General features: G+C 36.6%; 1 long non-coding RNA gene across 2 annotated transcripts in view; it reads left to right on the top strand.

Moving 5' to 3' along the window:
* LOC148955626 (uncharacterized) overlaps nt 1-20,056 on the top strand; it is a 325,352-nt gene that overhangs the window by 157,065 nt on the left and 148,231 nt on the right. For both annotated transcript variants that reach the window (XR_016143727.1, XR_016143728.1), the window contains exon 2: nt 18,719-18,822. This is a non-coding gene — a long non-coding RNA (uncharacterized LOC148955626). The remainder of the gene's footprint in view (nt 1-18,718; nt 18,823-20,056) is intronic.

The following is a 20,056-nucleotide window of genomic DNA, read 5'->3' as shown; positions in this document are numbered from 1 at the left end:
TTTAAATAAATTCAGTTGCCCCCAATCACATTTACTACAAGTATACATTTCTTTTGTGCGTCCCATATTAGAGTACGCTTGTCCTGTGTGGCACCCTGGCCTCTCTAATGAAGCAACACAAAAAATTGAAAATGTCCAAAAGAGGGCATGATACCATATTTGCATTTGTTAAATATTTCAAACCTAGAGACCCTCGAGAGAAGACGAAATAATTTGTGCCTCCGTTTTGCAAAAAATGCCATAACAAACCCTCGCACGGCAACAAAAATTACAAAATTCCACATTTTTGTAGGTAGGAGCTTGAAACCTCTACAGTAGGGCTCTTTGTTACACTGAATCTGATGGTGTTATTTTCATTAAAGTTCTATGATTTCGAGGGGGTCTTTCCCCCTTTTTTAGAAAATCAGACAAATTTTCTCAGGTTTGTAGCTTTTGATGGGTAAAACTAAACTTAATTAAGCTTATATATTTGGAATCAGCATAATAAGCCAATTCTTTTGATGTATCAACTGGTGTCAAAATTCAGTTTTTTATAGTTTTGGTTACTATTGAGCCAGGCTGCTCTGTACTTACAGTTCATTGCCACAAACTGTTTGATTACCATTCAAAATCCAAGTAGAGATCATTGATTTTTCTGCATTACCAAAAGTACTACATTCATAAAACTTTACAGTTTTATGAAATGTAATTAAACAAATAGAAAAGGACTTTCAGCTAAAGTAAGGAGCAAGTTTGAAACTTAAAACAAATATAAATTACTCTGTATCAAGGAGGCACACTTGTGCCTCTATAAAGAGGCGACCCACCACAATTTTAAGCGATTTCAGGTCCTAGAGGTCGCAGAGAGACGGCGGTAATCGTATTTTGTAGCCCAAGCTCAAACTAAGAAACTTGCAAAATTTCATCCTCCTCCGACTTGATCTTCATGGGGTAAACTGGGCCGGAAGTTTGGAACCTCCCACCACAGCCCCCCTTTAGCGTTGTCTGATTGGGCTGAAATTTATGGGTTAAGCTTTCCTATGTCCCGGGAGCTTCTCCTCAACATTTCAGCTCAATCCGATCACTACTTCCCTGGTTTCAAAAAACCAAATATATCCACTTAAAATTCATCTCTTTTCTTTTTTCTTAGCCACGCCTACAGGCCACAGTTGGCACCGGATCCGGTTGAATGAGGACTCATTCGAAGCAGAATTCGACCTGTTAGGGCCTTTTGATATTTTCAGACCGAAAAAATTATCCCCCGAATTTACATTTACGAAAAACCTCGTTTTCCTATATTAGCCCATGTTAATTTTTCCCTCCACAACCCCCCTTTAACGTTGTCTGATCGGGCTGAAATTTAGAGGATAAGCTTTCCTGGGGCCTGGGAGCTTATCGTCGAAATTTCAGCTCAATCTGATCACTCCTTCCCTGTTTTCCAAAAACCCCATATCAAGATTTTTGGGAATTTGCTTGCGTCGAAAATACCTTCTATTTGCTAAACAACAATTACTGTTGTGTTTGTATAGTCCAGCGGCTGAGACTTTAGACTTTCAGGCGGAAAACTCGGGTTCGATTCACCATCAGAGCAACTTTTTTATATACTTTGAAAAGAAACTCAGTTTCTTTTTTTAAATTATTAGAAAAAAATTACATTTTCTAAAGAGTTAAAGAGGCTGAGTTACAAGGTCGACCCTTAAAACGTACAGGGATTAGAAGGTACAGTTGGGGGACTGTTAAAGAGGCTGAGTCACAAGTTCGAACCTTAAAAAGTGCAGGGATTAGGAGGCACCCTGTACGACGTGATTTGAGTATTCAGGAATTAAAAGCCTTAACACAAGAATGTTCAAGAGCGGGGGTTTGGGGGCGGCAGCCCCCCAACTTTAACTCCTGACACGATCAGCTAACAGTTAGTCAAGCAATAATAAGTAATAAACTGTACAAAAACGTGCAGAAATTATTTGAAAAAAACTACGTTTTCTAAAGAGTTAAAGAGGCTGAGTTACAAGGTCGAACCTTAAAACGTACAGGGATTAGGAGGCACAGTTGGGGGCTACCACCCCCAAACCTCGCTTTCGCAGCCTTTAAATATAAAAAAATTTCTTTAAACTGAAAGTAAGGAGCGACATTAAAACCTAAAAAGAACAGAAATTATTCCGTATATGAAAGAGGCTGTGCCCTCCCCAACGCCTCGCTCTTTACGCTAAAGTTTTTATTGTTTAAAAAAAGAGTTGTGAGAAAGTTAAACTTTAGCGTAAAGAGCGAGGCGTTGAGGAGGGCACAGCCTCTTTCATATACGGAATAATTTCTGTTCTTTTTAAGTTTTAATGTCGCTCCTTACTTTCAGTTTAAAGAAATTTTTTTTTATATTTAAAGGCTGCGAAAGCGGGGGGTTGGGGGTGGTAGCCCCCCAACTGTGCCTCCTAATCCCTGTACGTTTTAAGGTTCGACCTTGTAACTCAGCCTCTTTAACTCTTTAGAAAACGTAGTTTTTTTCAAATAATATAAGAGGGACTGCCCCTTTCTCAGCACCTTGCTGATTAATCAAAAGTATTTTTAATGCTTTATCTTTCCAATTGCAAATTTTCTGAAAAAAAAAATCGGAAAAAAGCAAAACTTCAGAGTAAAAAGTAAGGAGCTAAGGAGGAGACAGCCCCCTTCATATGAAGAATAATCTGTTCAAATAGGTTTCAAATTTGTTCCTTGCTTTTAGTTGAAAAGCTCTTTTTTTATTTGATTTCTGATTGTTTTCCAAATCATTCCCAGGCCTAACAAGATATAATTTGAGGTACCTGTCCCTTAAATTCCTGGTTAATTGCTTTAAAATGTGTAAATCAATAATTGTACGTGCATTATTACCGTCCTATGTTTAAATTTTCAATTTAAATTTGGGGTAAAATTGAATATACTTAAAAAATTGGCAATGAATAGTAATTTTGGTAAAAAGTCTTTGTTAATATTACTACAGAAGAATTTCGGTTGGATAAAAAAGAAGATTATTGTTTGTATGGATGGAAATTCTGTGAGACTTTTGATCTTTTACATAACTGAAGCCATCATAACCTCTGCAATAGGATTTTCATGTTGTTAAATACATTGAAATCCTTCATGTAAATAGAAAAGAAAATAACACCATTTAAAATTGCTGAAAACTAAGTTCCTTGCAGTATTTGCCACCCCAAAGAAATTTCCTGGCAGGGCTGATGATGATCTGCCTTGCCCTTTCCACCTCTGTGCTGGTAGAAATCGGAATATAATATTTTAGTTGTATAGAGAAACAATTCAATTAATGCTTACTCCCCCCTCCCTCTTTCCCTATTTATCTGAAGCCCCGTGAAGAGTGAGCAGTTTGTCCATTAAGATTTACTTTTTAGGAATCTTCTCTACCCCAGCCTAAACAGTGGCTCACCCCCCTCATTATAGCTGATACGCAATTACAGAGCGCCCAACATAGCCTAATTTCATTAGAAATAAAGCGAATCAACTTGGTTGACTCCAGTGCAGCCACCATGTGGCATTACTTCTTTTACAACTGGAAAGCCTAAAATATAGTTCTTCATACTTTTAAATCAATTAGCTTTTCAGAATTTTAAATTGATTGCAAAATCATTCTCTTCGTGGTAAAGTCGTAGTTTTGTGCCCTAAAATAGCAAGAAAACAAGATTTTTCCCTGGTCCAATCTTTATGGTCATTTAAATAAGAGCTTTAAATTTACATTTGAATGAGCTCCCTCCCAATTATCTTGGACCTTAGCTTTGACACAATCACCCTTGGGTAACAACAAAACAAATAAACATGCATCAAAAATGTTTCTTTGGAAAAAAAGAAAAGCAAAATTCCACATTTGGAAGATTGGAGCTTGAAACCTCTATGGTCGGGTTCTCTGACATGATGTATCTAATAAAGAGATTTTCAATACGATTGCTTGCTTTTTTTGGGTGGGGGGTGTATTTGGTTTCATTTTGCATGCAGTTTAATTGCTTTTTTTATTTAAGAGTTTTTTCCTAAAAGTATTTAAAGGGTTTTTAAAGGCAAGGGTTTTAAGTTATGCCCTGGGGGCATACACGTTTTTTATAGAAGGCTTTGTCGTAGAAACTTCAAAATAGGCTCATTCGATTGAAAATTCAAAGGGCTAGTACCCTTTTTAATAGTCGAAAGTGATTGGAGGGCAACTAGCCCCCCCCCCACGCCCATCATTCCTCCAAACACATCCATTCAAAATTTTGAGATAACCATTTTGTTCAGCATAGTTGATTTCCAGATAAAAATTATGTTTTTGAGGAGGGCAGTGCCCCACAGCCCTCAGAGCAAGGGTTTTAAGTTATTCCCTGGGGGCATATAAGGTTTTATAGAAGGTGTTGTCGTTGAAACTTCAAAACAGGCTCATTCGATTGTAAATTCAAAGGGCTAGTGCATTTTTTAATAGTCGAAAGTGATTTGAGGGCAACTAGCCCCCCCCACGCCCATAATTCCCCCAAACACATCCAATCAAAATTTTGAGATATACATTTTGTTCAGCATAGCTGATTTCCAGATAGAAACATGTTTTTGAGGAGAACACTCCCCCACAACCCTCAGGGCAAGGGTTTTAAATTATGCCCTGGGGGCCGATAAGGTTTTTTAGAAGGCGTTGTCGTTGAAACTTCAAAACAGGCTCATTCGATGGGAAATTCAAAGGGCTAGTACCCTTTTTAATAGTCGAAAGTGCTTGGAGGGCAGCTAGCCCCCCTCCACGCCCATCATTCCCCCAAACATATCCAATCAAAATTTTGAGATAGCCATTTTGTTAAGCGTAGTTGATTTCCAGATTAAAACTATGTTTTTAGGAGGACACTCCTCCACAATCCTCAGGGCAAGGGTTTTAAGTTATGCCCAGGGGGCATGTAAGGTTTTTATAGGAGGCGTTGTCGTAAAAACTTCAAAACAGGCTCATTCGAATGGAAATTCAAAGGGCTAGCACCCTTTTTAATAGTCAAAAGTGATTGAAGGGCAAATAGCCCTCTCCCCCCACGCCCTGCATTCCCCCAAACACATCCAATCAAAATTTTGAGATAACTATTTTGTTCAGCATGGTTGATTTCCAGATATAAAATATGTTTTTGAAGAAGACACTCCCCCACAACCCTCAGGGCAAAGGTTTTAAGTTATGCCCGGGGTGGATATAAGATTTTTATAGAATGCGTTATCGTAGAAACTTCAATACAAGCTCATTCGATTGGAAATTCAAAGGGCTAGTGCCCTTTTTAATAGTCACAAGTGATTAGAGGGCAACTAGCCCACCCCTCCCCCCACACCCATCAGTCCCCCAATCACATCCAATAAAAATTTTGAGGTATCCATTTTGTTCAGGGTAGTTGATTTTCAGTTAGAAAACATATTTTTGAGTAGGACACTCCCCCACAACCCTCAGGGCAAGGATTATAATCTATCCCCTGGGTGCATATAAGGTTTTTATTGAAATCTTCGTCGTAGAAACTTGAAAAAGGGGACATTCGATTTGAAACTCAAAGGACTAGTACCCTTTTTAATAGTCGAAAGTGATTTGAGGGTAACTAACCCCCCTCTCACGCCCACCTTTTCCCGAAACGCAGCCAATCAAAATTTTTAAATAGCCATTTTTTTCAACGTAGTTGAAAGTTTGGAAATTACATCTTTAAGGATGACAAAACCTCCCCCCACAGCCCTCAGGGCGAGGGTTGTGATTTATGCCCTGGGGGCATATAAAGTTTTTATTGAAAGCGTTGTCGTAGAAACTTCAAAAGGGCTCATTCAATTGGAAATTGAAAGGGCTAGTGCCTTTTTTAATAGTTGAAAGTGATTGGATAGCGACTAACGCCCCTCTCATACCCACCATTTTCCCAAACACACCGAATTAAAATTTGAGATATCCATTTTGTTCAACGTAGTTGAAAGTTCTGGAAATTTTGTCTTTTAGGATGATAACTCCCTCAGTGCAAGAGTTGTAAGTTATGCCCTTGGGACATATAAAGTTTTTATTGAAAGCGTTGTCGTAGAAACTTTGAAAAGGGCTCATTCAATTTGAAATTGGAGTGGCTAGTGTCCTTTTTAATAGTCGAAAGCGATTGGAGGTTAACTAGCCCCCCCCCCCACGTACATCATTCCCCCAAATACATCCTATCAAAATTTTGAGATAGCCATTTTGTTCAGTGTAGTTGATTTTCCGATAGAGAATAGGTTTTTGATTAGGACACTCCCCCACAATCGACAGATCAATGGTTTTAAGTTATACCCAGGGGACACATAAAGTTTTTAAAGAGGGCATTATCGTAAAGACTTCAAAGAAGGCTCATTCGAATGGAAATTCAAAGGGCTAGTACCCTTATTAATAGTCAAAAGTGATTGGAGGGCAACTAGCCCTCTCCCCCCCCACGCCCTTCATTCCCCCAAACACATCCAAACAAAATTTTGAGATATCTTTTGTTCAGCATTGTTGATTTCCAGATAGAAAATATGTTTTTGAGGAGGACACTCCCCCACAGCCCTCAGGGCAAGGGTTTTAAGTTATGCCCTGGGGGTATGTAAGGTTTTTAAAGAAGGTGTTATCGTAGAAACTTCAAAAAAAGCTCATTCGATTGGATATTCAAAGGGCTAGTGCCCTTTTTAATAGTCAAAAGTGATTAGAGGGCAACTAGGCCACCCCTCCCCCCACACCCATCATTCCCCCAAACACTTCCAATAAAAATTTAGAGATAGCCATTTTGTTCAGGGTAGTTGATTTTTGAGAAGGATACTCCCCCACAATCCTCAGGGCAAGGATTACAAGTTATCCCCTGAGGCATATAAGGTTTTTATTGAAATCTTCGTCGTAGAAACTTGAAAAAGGGGTCATTCGATTTGAAACTCAAAGGACTAGTACCCTTTTTAATAGTCGAAAGTGATTTGAGGGTAACTAACCCCCCTCTCACGCCCACCTTTTCCCGAAACGCAGCCAATCAAAATTTTTAAATAGCCATTTTTTTCAACGTAGTTGAAAGTTTGGAAATTACATCTTTAAGGATGACACACCCTCCCCCCACTGCGCTCAGGGCAAGGGTTCTAATTTATTACCAGGGGGAATACAAATTTTTTATTTACTGCTTTGTCGTAGAAAGTTCAAAAGGGCTCATTCAATTAGAAATTGAAAGGGCTAATGTCTGTTTTAAGAGTTGAAAGTGATTGGATAGCGACTAACGCCCCTATCACGCCCGCCATTTTCCCAAACACACCGAACTAAAATTTTGAGATATCCATTTTGTTCAACGTAGTTGAAAGTTTTGGAAATTTTGTCTTTTAGGAGGATAACTCCCTCAGTGCTAGGGTTGTAAGTTATGCCCTGGGGGCATATATGGTTTTTATTGAAAGCGTTGTCGTAGAAACTTGAAAAGGGCTCATTTGATTAGAAATTGGAGTGGCTACTGCCCTTTTTAATAGTCGAAAGTGATTGGAGGTCAACTAGCCCCCCCCACGCACATCATTTCCCCAAACACATCCGCTCAAAATTTTGAGATAGCCATTATGTTCAGCGTAGTTGATTTACCGATAGAAAATAGGTTTTTGAGGATGATACTCCCCCACATTTCACAGATCAAGTGTTTTAAAGTATGCCCAGGGGGCATAAAAGGTTTTTATACAGTGCGTTATCATAGAAACTTCAAAGAAGGCTCATTCAATTATAAATTCAAAGGGCTAGTACCTTTTTTAATATTCGAAAGTGATTAGAGGAGGGCAGTTAGCCCCTCCCACGCCCATCATTCCCCCAAACACATCCAATCAAAATTTTGAGATAGCCATTTTGTTCAGCGTAGTTGATTTCCTGATAAATAATGTGTTTTTGAGGAGGACAATCCCCCACAACCCTCAGGGCAAGGGTTTTAAGAACGACTGAGGGTTTTATGTTCAAACTTTTGGGGATGCTTCTGCTCTCAAAATTTAACCAAATCAAAATAGCGTAAGTTTATCCAAGCTTTCAAAGAAAGTAAACAGATTTTTTTGCGAATGGTATCAAATTTTCCATTTCTGGTCAACTAGACGAGGTATGAAACTAAATTAAACACTTCTATTTGTGTCCAGATTTTTAAGAGGGTGTATGTTGCTAAAAATTGCTGAAAATTTTTCTCTAGCATATAAATAGCATGCCAAACTATAAATCTTTAAAAAAACGAAAAGATTTAAGGTATTATTTTCTATTTCTCTGAAAAGACTATGTCAATATAAAATGAACAGAAATTAATTAAAAAAAACTTCTTCCACAAAATAAGTTTTTCAAAGAAAAGTAAAGAGCATTAAACAAAAAATGAGCAAAAATCAAATCAAATAATCTACCAAGCGTGAAACTACCTCAAATCAGCATCGATAAATAAATGAAGCTCAAAACGAACAGAAATTACAATAAATAACCGAGTCAAACTCAAAACGAGCAGAAATTAACATAAGTTGGGCTCAAAACCCCTATGACTTCTCAAGGCCAGAACATGCTTTGCACTTTACTGAAAAATATTCAAATGTTTTTACTTTTATAACTTTAATAAATCAAATAATATTAACATTTCGATTTCTTAATATCAGTATATGTATATTCAACTGACAATGCACATTCATATGTATTTTTTTCAGTAAAGTGCAAATTACGTTCTAGCTTTGGGAAAGTACAGGGGTTTTGAGCCCAACTCGTGTTAATTTGGGTTTGGTTTCAGCTTTGCTTGCTTATTCATTGCAATTACTGTTTGTTTTGGGTTTCTTTTATTTATCGGGGCAGATTTGGGTTAGTTCCAAGCTTCATAGATTACTTGATTTCATTTTTGCTCTTTTTTTTGGTTTAATAGAGTTCTTTACTTTTCTTCGAAAAACTTATTTTGTGGAAAACTTTTTTAATTAATTCTAATTAAATGGCCCTTGTGTTTCAGTAATTGTTCATAAACAATTGGGACAAAAGGTTGAATTTTTACGTAAAGAGCAGGCTATTGAGAAGGGGACATCCTCTTTCATATACAGAATAACTTCTGTTTTTTTTTTTTTTATTTCTGTCTGTTTGTTCCTTCCTTTCAGATGAAAATCTTTATTTTTATTTGATTTCCGATTGTTTTTCAATCTGATTGCTGGGAAATCTGCCTCCCTCTACAAAAGATTTCTCCCTCCCTCACAAAAAATTCCTGCGAAGTTCCTCCCAAATAAAGTCCTCTCCCCCTTTAGAAATTATCCCCAGGTAATTCGATCCTTGCTGGATATTTCCCCCAGAAAATTTCTTGTGGAAACCTACCTGAAAACCAATGGGTGGATTTCATAACTTGCAGCTCTTTCCCCAGGGGCTGTGGGTGGTCTTGTCATTCCCAATGGCATATTTATTGGACCCTTTGAGACGGTCATATTGTTCAGCATAGTTGAAAGGTTCAAAATCTATATCTTTGGAGATAAAATACCCCCCCCCCCCCAAGCCCCAAGGGCAAGATCTTCAAGTTATGAAACTTGCCAATTTTACGTAGGCTTTAGTTTTTTTTTTATTGTTATTATTGGGAAGTATGCATACAGCTTTCAGTTGGAGGGGAGGGTGAGAATTTTCCATGGGGAAGGAAGTTCTTGGTGGGGGTGAATTTTTAGGGGAAATTTTATGCAGGGAGAATTTACCAGAATTCCTTTATGAAATTCTTTTTATTTGTCTTACTCTCTCTTTTCCAACTCAATTTTACATGTGGAGATATTAATGGTATCTGTCTGGGGCAAATTATCATCAGGACTGAATAGTCTAAAGTATTTTCTGTGGAGGGGGAGCTGGATTTCCCAGCATTTTGTAAAAAAATAATGAGAAATTAAATGCAAAATAACGAGTTTTTTCATCTGACAGTAAGGAGCAATATTAAAACTTAAAATGAACAGAAATTATTATGTATATGTGCGGTTACCCCCTTTTTAATACCTTGCTCTTTATGCTAGTTTGACTTTTTGTCCTAAATCTTTACAAACAACTCCTAAAACACAAGGGTAATTTAATTAAAACAATAAGAAGCTTTTTAAAGCACTAAGATCTTTAGCCTAAAGACCAAAGAATTAAAAGGGGGCAACCCCCTTATATACGTTATAATTAGGGATATATGGATGGGATGGAACTTCACTTTTTTTTGAAAATTATTTGCAGGGCTGCCAATAAGGCTATTCCCAGTAGCTTCAAGTTTTTCACGTAGACTGGAATTAAGCTGATTAAGTCTCATGTCATACAGCTTTTAAAATACCAGTATTTGGTGTATTATTGAACAATTCTTTGGTCTTATTTTTGAAGTAGGATTTAGCAGACTTACAAATTTCCTTTTTTCCAATTTAATAGTTGCCACCAGTTTACAATTTCTGAAAAGCTTTAATTTATTTCTAATTAGTATTTGTAATGGTTGATTGATCTAGACTGCATCATCAGAGGACTTTTTGAAGCTTATTTTTTGGGAAAAAAATTACAAATATTTTTCCCTAGCTTTTTATTGAAAATAACATATTTTTTTTCATCAAGATTTTGTAAGTTGTAAATATTGAACCAATATTTGGTATTCAGCCACATACCACAAGAAAGAAGGCCAGAATTGTGAAGAGGGGGGTAAGAGCTGTAGATTATTGAGAAAGAATGATAAAGTTCAAAGAGGGAGACATAAGGAAAGAAAGATAATAAATCCCACCCAATGGGGGTGATGCTGTAAAGGCACTAGGCTATACAAAATTTTCATATTAATTAGAATAACATCAAGCAAGGTATCTCCCCTAGTGGGTGATATTTTAACCATTCACTTAACATTACAGTTTATGTTGAAGGTTCTTTTTGCCTGTTCTGGTGCTATTGTGCCGTTATACTTCTTGTGCCATTGAACCAGTTTTCTCAGTTATACTCTCCAAGTATTTGAATTGAACTGCTTGTTCTGTGTCCTTGTCTTTATGTGTCCTGTCCCTGCCCTTGATATCCAGGAGAGAGTTAGTTGTTGCCATGTTTTTTTTTTCTTTATGATAATGTGGAATACTGTGTTTTTTTTTTTTTTGGTGTTTGTTTTCAGACCTTCTTGACCAGCTCTGTCTGATAAATGTATCAGGTAGTATATTAAGATCTAGGGAAGTTTTAATATACAAATAGGTTGATCAAAGCGGAAAGCATCAAAATTTAAGATTTGAAGCTTGGTAAAACTCCATGTAAGGGATTTTTCACTATCTTGACAAGTATTTGATTTAGATGAATGAAAATCTTAGAAATGAACTCAGGGCTGTAATTTTTTCCTAAGAAAATTTTACTTCCAACCCTCTGTCTTCAAAGCGCACTGACCTTCAATGGGTTTGGACAACTTCTTTTATAAAACTCTTATTTTATTTTTAAAAATAGATTTACAGTACAAACTAGGCCCAATAACTTTTTTTTATAGCCTTGATTTAATAAGGACACCAGTCATGTCCCTACTAAATCCTAATTTATTAGGTTTAAAGGATTGAAAACAAAATTGTCTTGAATTGAAAACATAAAACCTTTGTATGGCTTCAACCCCACTCTAATCAAGTTTAGAGTGAATAAAAAGTGAAGTTAGACCAGAAGTAAACAAAACACCTATATTGTGCCATTTATAAAGATATTGATAACAATATATTTTTAGTTCTGCTATTTTATAAAGCAACTAATGATTGTGAATGTAAAATGGAGTCAAGGGCTTTAGAAATGTCAACTGCGCATACGTACGGACTCTTTTTCGTCATCTTATGTTATTTCATTATAGACAAGAACACACAATGCACATTTTGTACTCCTAATCCTTGCCTGAAACTAAATTGATGGTTCCCAAATCACACTTATTGCACAGAAATGGACAGATTATTTTTTCAAGTACCTTGCTAGGCACAGGACATATGGTTATAGGTCTATATGAATTGCATAGCGTTGTGACTTTATTTTTATGCACACATGGGACTAGTCCTTCACCTAGTGACTTAGCAAAAATACTGTCGGGACAAAATTATCTGGAATAATAAAGCTAGGTGTTTGAACACCTGCCAAATAACTGTATTTAATATTAGAAGCAGAGCTGTAGCACTAAGTAAAGAGCCTTGTGCCTTTGATACACTATTTTTTCACATGGCCCCTTCTCTCTCTTTCCCCCCTCCCCAAGCCAAGATTCGAGGCTCACTTGATCCATCTAGAACCTTCTGAAAGTTTCAAGTTGCTCTCCAAATCTGTTCCCAGGATAAGGGAGGCTGCTTTGATCATCTGACAAGATGTAGTGCTTCTGATTTACACTGTTACTTAATCAGGAATGAGATAAGATAAGAGATAAGATATTTTTATTTCAAAAAGATCACTATCACAAGACCACAAAGGGCCGAATTCGAACTTTGGAGTCGACAATATAAATGGTTGCACTAAAACTGGCAAAAATGAAACAACAACCACGAAATAGAAAAATCATAATGAACAATCATTTAACAGTCAATAATTAAAACTGTAAAAAGTCAATTAAAAAGTTAAAAAGATAAAAACTGGTCAAACTAAACTTACACAAATACGAATCGGAAAAAGAATTAGAACGGACATAAAAAAAAGGAAGGGGGGGGGGGAATAAGCAAAGATATACAGAAAAAAAGGAGCGAGACATAAATGCATATAAATTAAAAGTGACACTAAGAAATTGTCAATAATCCAACTACAGTAAGTCAATAAAAGAGTTAAAAAATAAAAACTGGTCAAGAAGGGGGGGGGGACAAAAAGAGGGAGAAAAAATAAACTATTGGGACATTTTATTCATTTTTACTGTAATAAAGGGGACAAAAGTTCTTTAGTATATCGAAGTAACGCAGTGAATGGGGGACAAAACAGGGATGGGATCAGAAACAGCTCGAGACGGCCGTAATCTGGATGGGGAGTGACGTTTGGGGAAAATACTTGCCGTCCGAGGGTTTGTTATGGCATTTTTTGCAAAACGGAGGCACAAATTATTTCTTCGTCTCTCGAGGGTCTCTAGGTTTGAAATATTTAACAAATGCAAATATGGTATCATGCCCTCTTTAAAAATAATTCTTAGAGCTCTCTTTTGGACATTTTCAATTTTTTGTTGTTGCTTCATTAGAGAGGCCAGGGTGCCACACAGGATAAGCGTACTCTAATATGGGACGCACAAAAGAAATGTATACTTGTAGTAAATGTGATTGGGGGCAACTGAATTTATTTAAAAGTTTAAGGAGGGAAAGCGTGGAGTTTGCTTGTCGTAGGACATTATTTATATGGGCATTCCATTTCAAATTAGAAGAAATTGTAACCCCAAGGATTTTAAGAGATGTGACAGGGGTTTCAGGAGGAATAGGAGCAAGAAAAATGGGAAGGGATTTAAGGAAAGTTACTGAGACTGTTGCATATTTGGAAGGGTTAACTGTCATTTCAAGGGACGAGGCCTCACAGGCAATATCTTGGAGTATGCCTATTGGGTTGCTAAAAATGTTTTTATGACATATCTCTAAAACTGTCAAGTCATCGACAAATTTCCATCTATTGTCATAAAGGGTTGAAAGGCTGTTAATCATAAGAGAAAAAAGGAGAAGGCCTAGAATAGTCCCCTGAGGAATGCTATTAAATATGGGGAGATGATCTGAGAAACAATTTAGATATTTAACTGCTTGAGATCTATTAGAAAGAAAAGAAGCAATGAGCTTAACAAGGAAAGTTTCAATGTGGAATTCATTTATAAGTTTATCTATGAGTAAATTGTGGTTAATCAAATCAAAAGCTTTTTGAAGATCAATAGAAATTAGATTAAGCCGAGTGTTAGGTTTTTCAATTAATTTACCCATGGTATCAACAAGATGAATCAGGTAATGAGAGGTTGACGTGGATTTAATATTACCAAACTGTCTAAGATCAATGAGGGGGAGGACTTTAATCTTAAGCCAGTCTGGGAGAAAACTCATACAATTTTGAAAAAATCGAGGTGAGGGTAATAGGACGAGTGCCATCAAAACCAGGCTTCCCATTTTGCTTTTTGATTGGGATAATAAAGCCTTGTTTCCAATATTGAGGGAACTGTCCAGATGCGGTAATTTCATTAAACAGGGTGGATAGGGGTTTGAGAGGTATTCACTGAAAGCTTTAATCAGAGGAACAGGAATATCGATAGGGCAAATGCTTGATCGTTTTAGTTTTTCAATTTTTTTTGCAACATCAAGTGGAGAAATACGTGGGAGTGAAAAAGGATCAGAAATATCTGGAAATTCGTAAGATAGAGGTGGGAGACTCTGGACAATAGAAGCCAGAAACTTATTGAGGTTATTAGCTGTGGTCTTTGGAGGTTCATTTATATTAAAATTTAGTTGTTCTTGACTCTTGCCGGTAAGTTTTTTAATTTCAGAGTACCAGTTCTTTGGTTTATCATGCCACAAGTATTTAATTTTATTTTTATAATAGGCTCGGGCAGCTTTTCTAATTTGACTTTTTAATTCCTTTCTTAACTTATTTGCTTCAGCTACATTACCCCTCTTAAATAAGCCTATTTTCGTGCGGATTAATATTTTTATGTGATTATTTATGTAAGGTTTATCACTGGAGCATTTTTTCATTTTTTTTCTGGGAAACATAATGAACAGGAATCAATTAGTTTTTTGTGAAAAATTAAAATTTTATCATCAAGGTTATTAGAATTATAAAGGTCTGACCAACTTTCACTGGTCAGCTATGATCCAAAAGAAAAAGGCCTGTGTCACTGAGGGGACGGCAAATCCCAATGGAGGTAATAAAGGAATGTTCAATGGCTGAGGAGGGAGAAAAAGAAGACAATAGTGGTAACTGCCTCCTAGTGGTGGCAGTGCTTGCGGGGAGTTGTAATACTTACTCATGTTTGAACAAATAACATCCAGAGAGGTGTTACCTTTTGTAGTAGATACTTTAACCAGTTGTTTAATATTAAGAGAGGTGCAGATAGAGTCTATCCTCAGGTCATTCGCATCGCAAAGTAAGCAAATACCAGCGTTTGGATACTTTGATAACACAAAGTCAGCACTTATAAGAAATTGTTTTATAAATTTTCGTTTCTGGTCAATAATTTGGTTAGGGGACTGATAAAAGACAGCAGTTACAATTAAATTGAAAGGACGGGGAAGTACTTTCGGTCGAAGGCTCAGCCATAGAATTTCATCATAATCTGATAAGTTGGGGGTGGGGATGAGTTTAGGTTGGAGGTTATCTCGGACAAAAAATAATATACCGCCCCCTTTTGTTCCACAGAGGGTGATCTACAGGGCAAAGCTTTATAAACTGAGTATAATTACGGATTTTTAGGAAATCTGAGTTCTGGGACTGAACCTCTGTCGAAGCAATAATATTAATTTTACTAATTTCAGAGACACCTTTGAGTTCGGTAAGTTTATCACAATTCAGGCTCTCAGCATTGGTAAGTAGGAAAATTAAACCGATTTGGGTATTGGAATTTTTTTTCAATTTGGGAGGGAGTTATTTGGGGTTGAAGTTTATGAGAAGGATGCTGTGGGTAAGGGTGTGGTTTTGAGGCATTATTAAAAGGCGGGACTGGACCGGGCTTGAGAGAAAAGGAGGACAGCGAACAAATTATGGGAATATTATTAAGATGGGATGGAACTACGGTGAAATTCGTCTTACTATTTGAGGTTTTAGAAACTCTGCATGGATGTGTTACCTGTGGATCATTCTGCCTGCTTACTCTTAAACCAGAGTCATACTGGTAGGGTAGCCAGGGGGGATAAAGTGCAAGGGAAGGGAGAAAGGTTTCCTGGTGATCTGGGAATAAGTCAAATTGGGAGTGATCTTTATATGGGGGTTGGGGGGGCAAGATGATGCTGAGGGAGGGAAGTGCGGTGGGGGTGTCTGAGAGGGGAGGGGTTGGGTTTTTTTTGGCAAATAACGGGTGGAGGCCATAACCGGTCGGTAACTTCTTGGACGCACGAAGAAGAAAGGAGTCGAAAGGAAGTTGATTTTTGGGAGGAAAATGAGTGAGGGGGTTTGGGGATGGTCCGAATTGAGTAAAGTGATTGTGGGGGTTGAACTGACTGGGCAGGCGTAAGTACTTGGGGCGGGGGATTGTTTCGAGGGATGGGTTCCTGAGGCATACTGCGCTGTATCGGGTATGCAGGGGGATAAGACTGAAAGTCGAATGGAACACGAACTGGTGGGGGGGGGGGTCGTGAATACTTTCGGCGTCGCCCTAAAAAACGTTGGGTTACCTTGTTACCTTGACTGGTAACAGCTGGGACTGCCCAAGTTTGTGCACTTGTTTTTTGTTTGCAGCTCGATTTATTTCGTAAAAAGGAAGGAGGGACATAAATATGCAGGCTATCACACCCAAAACAACGCCCATTTGATGCTAACTTACATAAAGGAACATGGTCAAAATTACACTTTGTTTTCATACACTTGCCAGTGAGGTAAAAACGACATAAGTGCAATAACCAGCACTTCTTTTGGTCGCACTTGTTATAAAAAAATTGAGAACAAACTCTTGAACTAGCTTCATTTTGTTTTTTGAAGTTACGGGTAATATATCCATGATTATAGGGGCACTTTGAACCTAATTTACAATTTCCTTGCTTAAAAAACTTGCAATTTTTTATAACACTATTATCAGGAATAATTTTTTCCTGCAGCTTGCTCGGAGCACGATCATGTTCAAAATGACATTTATCACCTAATTTGCAAATACCTGCTAAAATTATATTAGCACATTTGCGCTTATTAGCAGAGAAGTTCTTATTATTAGTCAGAATCACTTCAGTACTTTCAAAACAAATTCGGGCATCTCTGATTAAGTTCTCAAGGTCAGGATTATAATTAGGTTGAAAAGAGGTGATATTGGGGTCAGGTACAATTTCTGAACTTATGTCACTCGTATTGGCTAAAGTTGATGAACTAAATCTTCTGCTTCCTTCATTAATATTCATTGAGCTTGGGGACAATGCTCTGTTTTTATGATGTAAATCTAAGGTGTTATTTGCCTTGTTTGTGATGGAATAATTTGTAAGTTCACTTCTTGAATCATTTTCATAAAATGACAAAAAATCTCTAATTAGCATTAACACATCCGTTAGCTTTTCTTTTAAAGTCAAAATTTTTGTAAAATCTGCTTGTGATGGGGGGGATGTCGTGACGCTGTCCGTTTGAACATATTTATCCATGCTGCATTCAGTGGTTTGGCATGATACATGCGTTGGACCTTCAGGAAGGACTTCAAGAACTTGGCACTGGGGTGGGACAAGTAAAATTGAAGGACCAACTGAACTAGCCTCCTGGGGCTTGTTTGATTTTTCTGTTGAAACAGAAAGCTGGCTGTGAGGAGGGTCAGAATAAGGAGTAGGAGTAGAACTACTTAGGGCACTTAGGATGCTAAGAGTTCTTTTTGTTTCAACTGGGGTACGAGGCATTCGAGCGAAGCCAGAACGGGGTACAGAAAGACCCGGAGAAGAAGTAAGGTTTACCTTGGATTTAGTGTAGCAGTCAAGGGACATCCAGGAGTTACTCCAATTAGTAATGTCTATCCCGGCACACTTTTCGGCCCCTGCGTGGAACCAAGAGTCACAATTTGCACATTTGATTGAGTTAGAAGTAACTCGTAATCTGCATTCTGGACAGTATTGTTTTTGTTTTGCCATTTGGACAAAGGTCACAATCACTGTAGCTTTGAACTATAGTTCTCATAGGGACAGTGCTGGGAAAACGGTCTGATGGATCGGTGGATCAAGTTTCTTATTTTGACCCATCATAAGAAGCAGCTGCAAAAAAAAATTGTTGGAAATTCTTTGGGTCAGTTTCTGGGTGAATCTTTATTATTATCTTTGTTCATGTTTCCTTTTGTATTCGGTTCCTCTTACCCCAAAGACTTACCAGGAAAAACAGATGCGACTGTTTCTAGGCCCTGGGATCAGGCCTCAAAACTTTTCTTTGTCATTAGACTCCTCTTGGTACAAGGACTCGCGGCTGCAAAGCTTAAACATATCAGGATCAAATCGGGATTTTGCCTATTCCAAATATGTAAATTTGAATAATTTATTTTATATGCAATAGAACTACAGTATCCATTTTCAATTTTTAAATGTGTTTTCGAATGGTTAAATTATCTTGAATGTTATAGCATACTGTATGAATTTCAATATTTAAAAAAGAAATTGGAATTATAGTACAGTTGCCGATCGTGCTCTTAAATTAGAACCTATGAAAATTTGCAAATTTATTTTATCTGTTTAATCGAATGTCTTGTGGATTGTCAATAATTTTGTTGAAAATTGGATGTCATTGATTGAAAGTCATTCATTCTGTTGGCAATTTTGAAACAAATCAATACAGAAGATTCATCAATATCTGTGAATGTTAGGTTGCTACTTGTATTGCACCAATCCCCTCCCTCTCTCACAATTTAAACAAGTGTGGATATGAGAATTGCCACAACCTTGTGTGCTTCTGACTTCATTAATATTATTCTTATTTATTAAAATATTATTAAATTGAAATATTAAGATATTTTAACATTTTCTAAAATTAATTTTCCTTATTAAAATATTAAATAGTTTTATTAAAATAATATTAATTATTATTAAAAATGTTTTTAATAATAAGCATACAAAACTTCAATAATATTATTCTTATTTATTAAAATATTATTAAATTGAAATATTAAGATATTTTAACATTTTCTAAAATTAACTTTTTTATTTAAATATGAAATAGTTTTATTAAAATAATATTAATAATTATTAAAAATGTTTTAAGCTTATTTTATTTCAGAGTAGGCATGTCTGCTTGGCTGGAAGTGAATGTTGAGACTAAAATGTCACTGAATACTCTAATAGAAGCTGCAAGATACCTTGAATATCGTGTAACAGACGATGGTAAGTTATTTTTCTCCCATGTTTATGAGGTAGTGGGGCAAATGTATAGTAAATAATAGCAAAAACTGCGGGAAAATAAACCTCTTCTTGCAGTTAGGTATTTAATGTTGTCAAAATATTAGACATTTTTTCCAAGGATTTATAATAATTTACAAAACTGTCGTGTAATTTTTCTTTTACATATTTCTTTTTACTTGAATCCAAAGTGACACTTTAATATCGCATCGGTTTTCACAAGTTAGTAAGGTCAAAGAGGAACTAACTGAAGACGGTTGCAGTTTGTTGGTGTCGCAAATACTGATGAAAATTGAATTAGTCCATCTCAAAATTGAAGAATTTGAGTTTTTTTTTGTTTTTTTTTAAGGGTATTGAGAACAGTTACGTATGCAAAATGAGAGCCCATGGCCTACTCCTAAATGTTTCCTGAATTTTATATCTACTAAAAGAGGCATCTGAAACACCAATGGGAGAGGGGGGGTAGAAAAAGAGGGTATGGGTGGCGTTTTGACTTCTCTCTGATCTCTTTTGACATCTTCAAAATGGCTACAGAACTTTCAATTTCCAATTGAATGAGAGTCCTCCGAAATTCTTAGGAATTTTACGAAATATTATAAGAATGTGCCATAAGTTACGAAAGTGCTGTTTAAGATTTGTTTCTGCCAGACCAAAAATAAATATGATTTTAAAATATCACATTAAAATTAATGATAAAATAAATATGACGTTAGCATTTTAAACAGTTCCCTTTGACTTCTTAAAAAAAAAATGTAGGACAATTAATAAAGCTGGTTATGAATCTCGGAACTCTTTACCTATAAATCGTGCAGTACGCTGACTTACAAAGTCACTCGGCTTTCAAAAGTCAAAAGACATTAGTTTCAAAGCACAGGATTAAGTTAATTGTTCCCTCCTTCTTATTTCTCCTACAAAGGTTGGGCCCTAAGACATTACAAACGCACTAGCTTTTATTGGCACAAAGTTTGGGGGAAATTCCATCAGCGTTTTGGTGGATGTTTCTGTGAACCTCCTCCCCCCCCCACACACACATAAAAAAGAAACAACAAACAAACAAAATATTTATTTTGTATACTCTTCTGGTGCCCACCAGTAATGAAAACAGGGTAGTGGGACATAATTAGACGAATTGGTCGAGCAGCACTCAATTATATGTTCGTCATCGATAATAATCACATCTTGAAGTGGTACCTGTGGTGTTATTATTCTAAATAATAAA

Source organism: Artemia sp. Qi Xiang Cuo, chromosome 2 (genome assembly GCF_049724085.1).
Source record: "Artemia sp. Qi Xiang Cuo chromosome 2, ASM4972408v1, whole genome shotgun sequence".
In the NCBI taxonomy this organism is placed as follows: Eukaryota; Metazoa; Arthropoda; class Branchiopoda; order Anostraca; family Artemiidae; genus Artemia; species Artemia sp. Qi Xiang Cuo.
Note: the sequence above shows the minus strand (reverse complement) of the source record. Positions and strands in the feature narration are given on the sequence as shown.